The sequence below is a fragment of the Tursiops truncatus genome, chromosome 9, assembly GCF_011762595.2.
Source record: "Tursiops truncatus isolate mTurTru1 chromosome 9, mTurTru1.mat.Y, whole genome shotgun sequence".
Taxonomy (NCBI): Eukaryota; Metazoa; Chordata; class Mammalia; order Artiodactyla; family Delphinidae; genus Tursiops; species Tursiops truncatus.
Window position 1 is genome coordinate 93744390 of NC_047042.1, and position 5247 is coordinate 93749636.

The 5247-nt window shown below is 39.8% G+C and overlaps 1 pseudogene; it reads left to right on the forward strand.

Annotated features, from left to right (window-relative positions):
* The first annotated feature begins 406 nt into the window (after positions 1–406).
* On the forward strand, positions 407–1485 carry LOC101321509 (taste receptor type 2 member 39-like; annotated as a pseudogene).
* The last annotated feature ends 3762 nt before the right edge of the window (positions 1486–5247 follow it).

Sequence of the window (5247 nt, forward strand, 5' to 3'; positions counted from 1 at the left end):
GATAGGTATAAAGTGTTTGGACAGGGCCTAGCCCATAGCTATAAATATCTGAAGTTATTATTACTTTCAATCAGTTCCCTGAGGTCACACATGAAACGCAGTTATATGGTGACTTAGTGGACAGATGGCTGACTTAACTAGAGCTATTAAAGAACACAGCTCTCAACACTATGTTAGTGATTTATAAAGGAGCGTCTACTCAAGTTCCTCCCTGGGCCCCAGGATTGAACTCACACACAGTGCGTCCAAAGGACACACGGGAGAGGATTAGAAAACAACTCCTTCCATCATTTGCATCTCCAGATTTAGAACTAAGAGTCCTAAAATAAACAAATGGAGTAGATTTGGAAACGAGGCATCCACTGCTTCTTCTTTTGTCGTGAATAGTGGGAGATCTGCCCATCACATGCTAGGGAGACATTTTCCTCCAGACACCAAAGAGAAGCAACAACTCAGGATGACTGAAACCTGCAATCCCCCAGAAAATCAACTGTCACCATCTCGCATCATTTTGATGTGAATCGTTATAGGCACCGAATGCGTCCTTGGTCTCACTGCAAATGGGTTCATTGTGGCTATAAATACAGCAGGATGGATTCACAACAAGGCAGTTTCCACAAGTGGCAAGATCCTGCTTCTCCTGAGCGTATCCGGAAGAGTGCTACAAAGCTTCATGATGCTAGAACTCACCTTCAGTTCAACATCCCCACACTTTTATAATCAAGACATTCATCGTATATGATACGTTCAAAGGAAGTTTCATGTTCTTAAATGATTGTAGCCTCTGGTTTGCTGCCTGGCTTAGATTCTTCTACTTCGTGAAGATGGCGGATTTCTCCTACCCCCTTTTCCTCAAGCCGAAGTAGAGAATTTCTGGATGGATGCCCTGGTTTCTGTGACTATCAGTGTTTGTTTCCTTTGGGCCACAGTGTGTTCTTCCTCAAAAACATCTACACTATGCATTGCAACCATCCTTTTTCTAGCCCCTCCTTCAACTCCACTAAGAAAAATTACTTCACTGAGACCAACGTGATCAGCCTGGTTCTTTTCTTTAACGTGGGAATCTTCGTTCCTCTGATCACGTTCATCCTACCTGCCACCCTGCTGATCATCTCTCTAAAGAGACACACCCTACACATGGAAAGCAATGCCACTGGTTCCAGGGACCCCAGCATGGAGGCTCATGTGGGGACCATCAAAGCTATCAGCTATTTTCTCATTTTCTAAATTTTCAATGCAGATGCTCTATTTCTTTCCATGTCCGACATCTTTGATATCAATAGTTCCTAGAATACTTTGTGCAAAATCATCATGGCTGCCTATCCTGCTGACCACTCCATCCTACTGATACAGGACAACCCTGGGTTGAGAAGAGCCTGGAAGCGGCTTCAGCCTGGAAGCGGAGTTCACCTTTACTTGAGAGTGGACTCTATGACCCACACCCAAAGCACCTACCCCAACCAGCTCTGCCTTTCCCTCACCTAGATCTCTCTCTTCCTGCCTCCTTTCTTCCCCAAACCTGATCTGATCCTTTCACTCGATGTGTTTTTTGTATTGGAATTGGACCTTCATTCCTCTTTTGCTTCATGGGCACAATCTTAGTGATGCTTGACATATGCTTCACCTGAGTCTTCCATTTCTACCTCCCCTTTCTCTATCTAAAGCAGTGGTTCTGGACACTGGCTACACATTAGAATCTCTAGGGGAAATTTTTTTTAAAAAACACCCATGTCCAGGCCGACCCCAGATCAGTGAAGCCAGGATTTCTGGTGTTTGAACTTGGACAATTTGTTCAGTTCTCAAGGTGATCCTGATGTGTAGCCAGAGTTGATGTAGCCACCAAAATAAAGGAAGGCTTTGCAACTTGAACTTCTGGCAACTCCTCTCTTTCCCCATCCACATGTCTTTTAAACAGATTCAGATTATTCGGGAAGCTTTCTGAGTAACAGCTGGAAATGCATGTTATCTCCATCCTCCAAAGACATAATCTGAATAATTTGGAATATTTATCAAAATTAACAGTACATAAAATATCATTCAACCTAAAAATTACTAAGAACTTTTCCCATAGATAAGATATGGTTTATATATATATATATATATATATATATATGGAAAAAAATATGTGCATGACGATGTTCACTGCAGGACTATTCATTAATGAGGGAACTCATATCTGAAATGGAAACTTATGCAAACATTTTTAAAGTGAGACGGATGCATGTGTCCTGAAATGAAAAGATCGCCAATATGTTGTTAAGTACAAAATGCAAGCAGATATTCTGTGATTCCATTTATGTTTTTAATGCAATATAAATGCTTCTTGTGTATATATATGTATATATAATGTTTCTAGAAGGATGTACCAAAAATGATTTAACATAGGACTTCTGAATAGTGGCATCAGGTGTCTGGGGATAAATGAAACATTTACACTTCATTTTATAGCTTTTTGCGTTTGAACCATTTAGAACGTGTATGCACTAATTTCAAAATTTTAAAACATATATAGTTTTTTTTAATTACAAAGAAAACTAGGTAAGTGAGCAACGTTTGAGGGAAAGAACCATGTATCTTAATGAGTTGATTGAAACCATCGCTTTTTATGAAAATGCAAACCTTCAAAATCCTAAGTTAAACATCTCCACTCCTATCACTACCTCGTATTTTTCATTTTATTAGCTCAAGGGCTGCCGTGGAAAATCGCCAGCTTTCAATCCACTGACATGTCTAGATTCTCTGTCCCTCTATCAACCCCTCTTCACTTTCCTTCATAGCAGTTTGGAATACTGGTTAATCATACCCACACCCTTAAAAATGTTTTCAGCATATACAGATGAAGTGAGATGATGTCTGAGATTTGCGTTGAGATAATTCAGCAGGGCAAAGGGGTAGAGAGGTTTTGATGAGTCTCATGTTGATGATTTTTTTCAAACAAGGTCTCAGGTACATGGTGGTACTTTATACTAGTCTATTTCAGGGTATGTTTGAAATTTTCCCTAATATATTTTTTATATAAATGAATTATAAAACACTTTCATTTCCTGGTCCCTGTTTCCCATCATCCCCATCATGTGGAATAACTGCACATCTAGATGAACCCAACTATTTAACACCCCACATTTCTTTCTTTTTTTTTAATTTTTTTTTTTGCGGTACGCGGGCCTCTCACCGTTGTGGCCTCTCCCGTTGCGGAGCACAGGCTCCGGACACGCAGGCTCAGTGGCCATGGCTCACGGGCCCAGCCGCTCCGCGGCATGTGGGATCTTCCCGGACCGGGGCACGAACCCGTGTCCCCTGCATCGGCAGGCGGACTCTCAACCACTGCGCCACCAGGGAAGCCCCCCACATTTATTTCTAAGCAGCCTGGTGTTGCTTGAGATCTCTCACAACTGAAGTTATGTTCCTACAGATTCATGCTCTTCAGCCTCAAATGAGCAACATCACTGGGCATTTCTATCCTGTATTTCCCTAAAGAAGTCATTCATTAACTACCCATGATGACTATCTCATATCTCTTCCTCAGTCCTAAACCTCCAGTCTATCATCTCTCTGCTTTATTTTCAACTGATGAAGTTGCCCTTACATTTTCTTTTTTGATAGAAGGAAGTCATTAGGAGGTCATTCCTTCACCTTCCCATTAGCGAATCTATAAAACCACTAATTTTCTCCTACATTTCTAATGTTTCAATAGAAAGAGTGCCCTTCTATGAACATAGATACAGAGAACAAATTGGTGGTTGTAAGAGGTGGGGGTGAGAGGGATGAGAAAAATAGGTAGACTGGTTTTATTTTTAAGTTCAAATAAAATTTAAAATTTTTAAATAAATAGATCTAGGCAAAAGGAGATATTACAAACAGATCATAATCGTGAATTTGAATGTGTTACTCAAAATTCTAAGAGCTATTTTTCAATGTCCAATTTCAAGATATACATGTTGAACACGTGTACATTTCTGGTCAATATATAATTAGTAGCGGGATTTCACAGTTACAGAATGTGTGTATCTTCAGCTTTTATAGATGCTCCCAAACTGCTTTCCAATAAAGTTCACTGTATTTTCATACACAGTGAAATACTACATAGTACTAGAACAAATTCAGATAAATCACAAAAATGAAATCTCATAAACACGGATATAAGAGAGGATGGATATTACGGTACCATTTTTAATATAAGCATTACCGAAACTGCTCTCTGCAATTTTAAGACAGGATATGTGGGGTGACTACTGTCTAGAAAGGAGCAAAGGGGGACTTCTGGGGCACTGGTACCATGGTAATATTTTGTTTCATGATCTGGGTGAAAGTTACTTATTTTTAGTTTGTGAAAATTGATGAGTTATATAACTTCAATGAAGAGTTTAAAAAAGTAAGTGGCTATACATGTATATATGTATTTGTGTATAAATACTTCAATTAAAAGGTTTTAAAAATCCTAAACAGGGCTTCCCTGGTGGCGCAGTGGTTGAGAGTCCGCCTGCCGATGCAGGGGACACGGGTTCGTGCCCCGGTCCGGGAAGATCCCACATGCCGCGGAGCGGCTGGGCCCGTGAGCCATGGCCGCTGAGCCTGCGCGTCCGGAGCCTGTGCTCCGCAACGGGAGAGGCCACAACAGTGAGAGGCCCGCGTACCGCAAAAAAAAAAAGAAATAATTTTAAATATGATAAACGCAAATCAAGAATTTAGAAAAATAATTACAAAATAAATCTAAGGAAATCATAAGGAAAACACGATTTATAAACATAATTCATTAAATATTCATTTCATGAAATATCAAAAGGTAGAGAATTAAAAATGAATATAAGAATTGGTTCATTGCAAAAAGACAAAATTAGTAGTGTTAACTTATATAATTGAGAAAGAAAAACAAAGGAATACACAAAATTTTTGAAAAAGGAAAACTTACCACAAACTGGAAAAATTACAATATTCTTAAGAATCTATTTTGTTGAACTATAATAAGAGTTTGAAAACCAAGATAAGATAGATGTTTCTAGAAAAGATGTAGTTTACTAAAATTGACTCCAACAGAATTAGTCATTGTAGTTGAACTAGAGAAAGTTGTCAAGAACCACACCCCCAAAGTGCTAAGAATAAATGTCTTCACAAGGGAATTACAAGGACTTTTTTTTTTTTTTTCTTTTCGATACGTGGGCCTCTCACTGCTGTGGCCTCTCCCGCTGCGGAGCACAGGCTCCGGACGCGCAGGCTCAGCGGCCATGGCTCACGGGCCCAGCCGCTCCA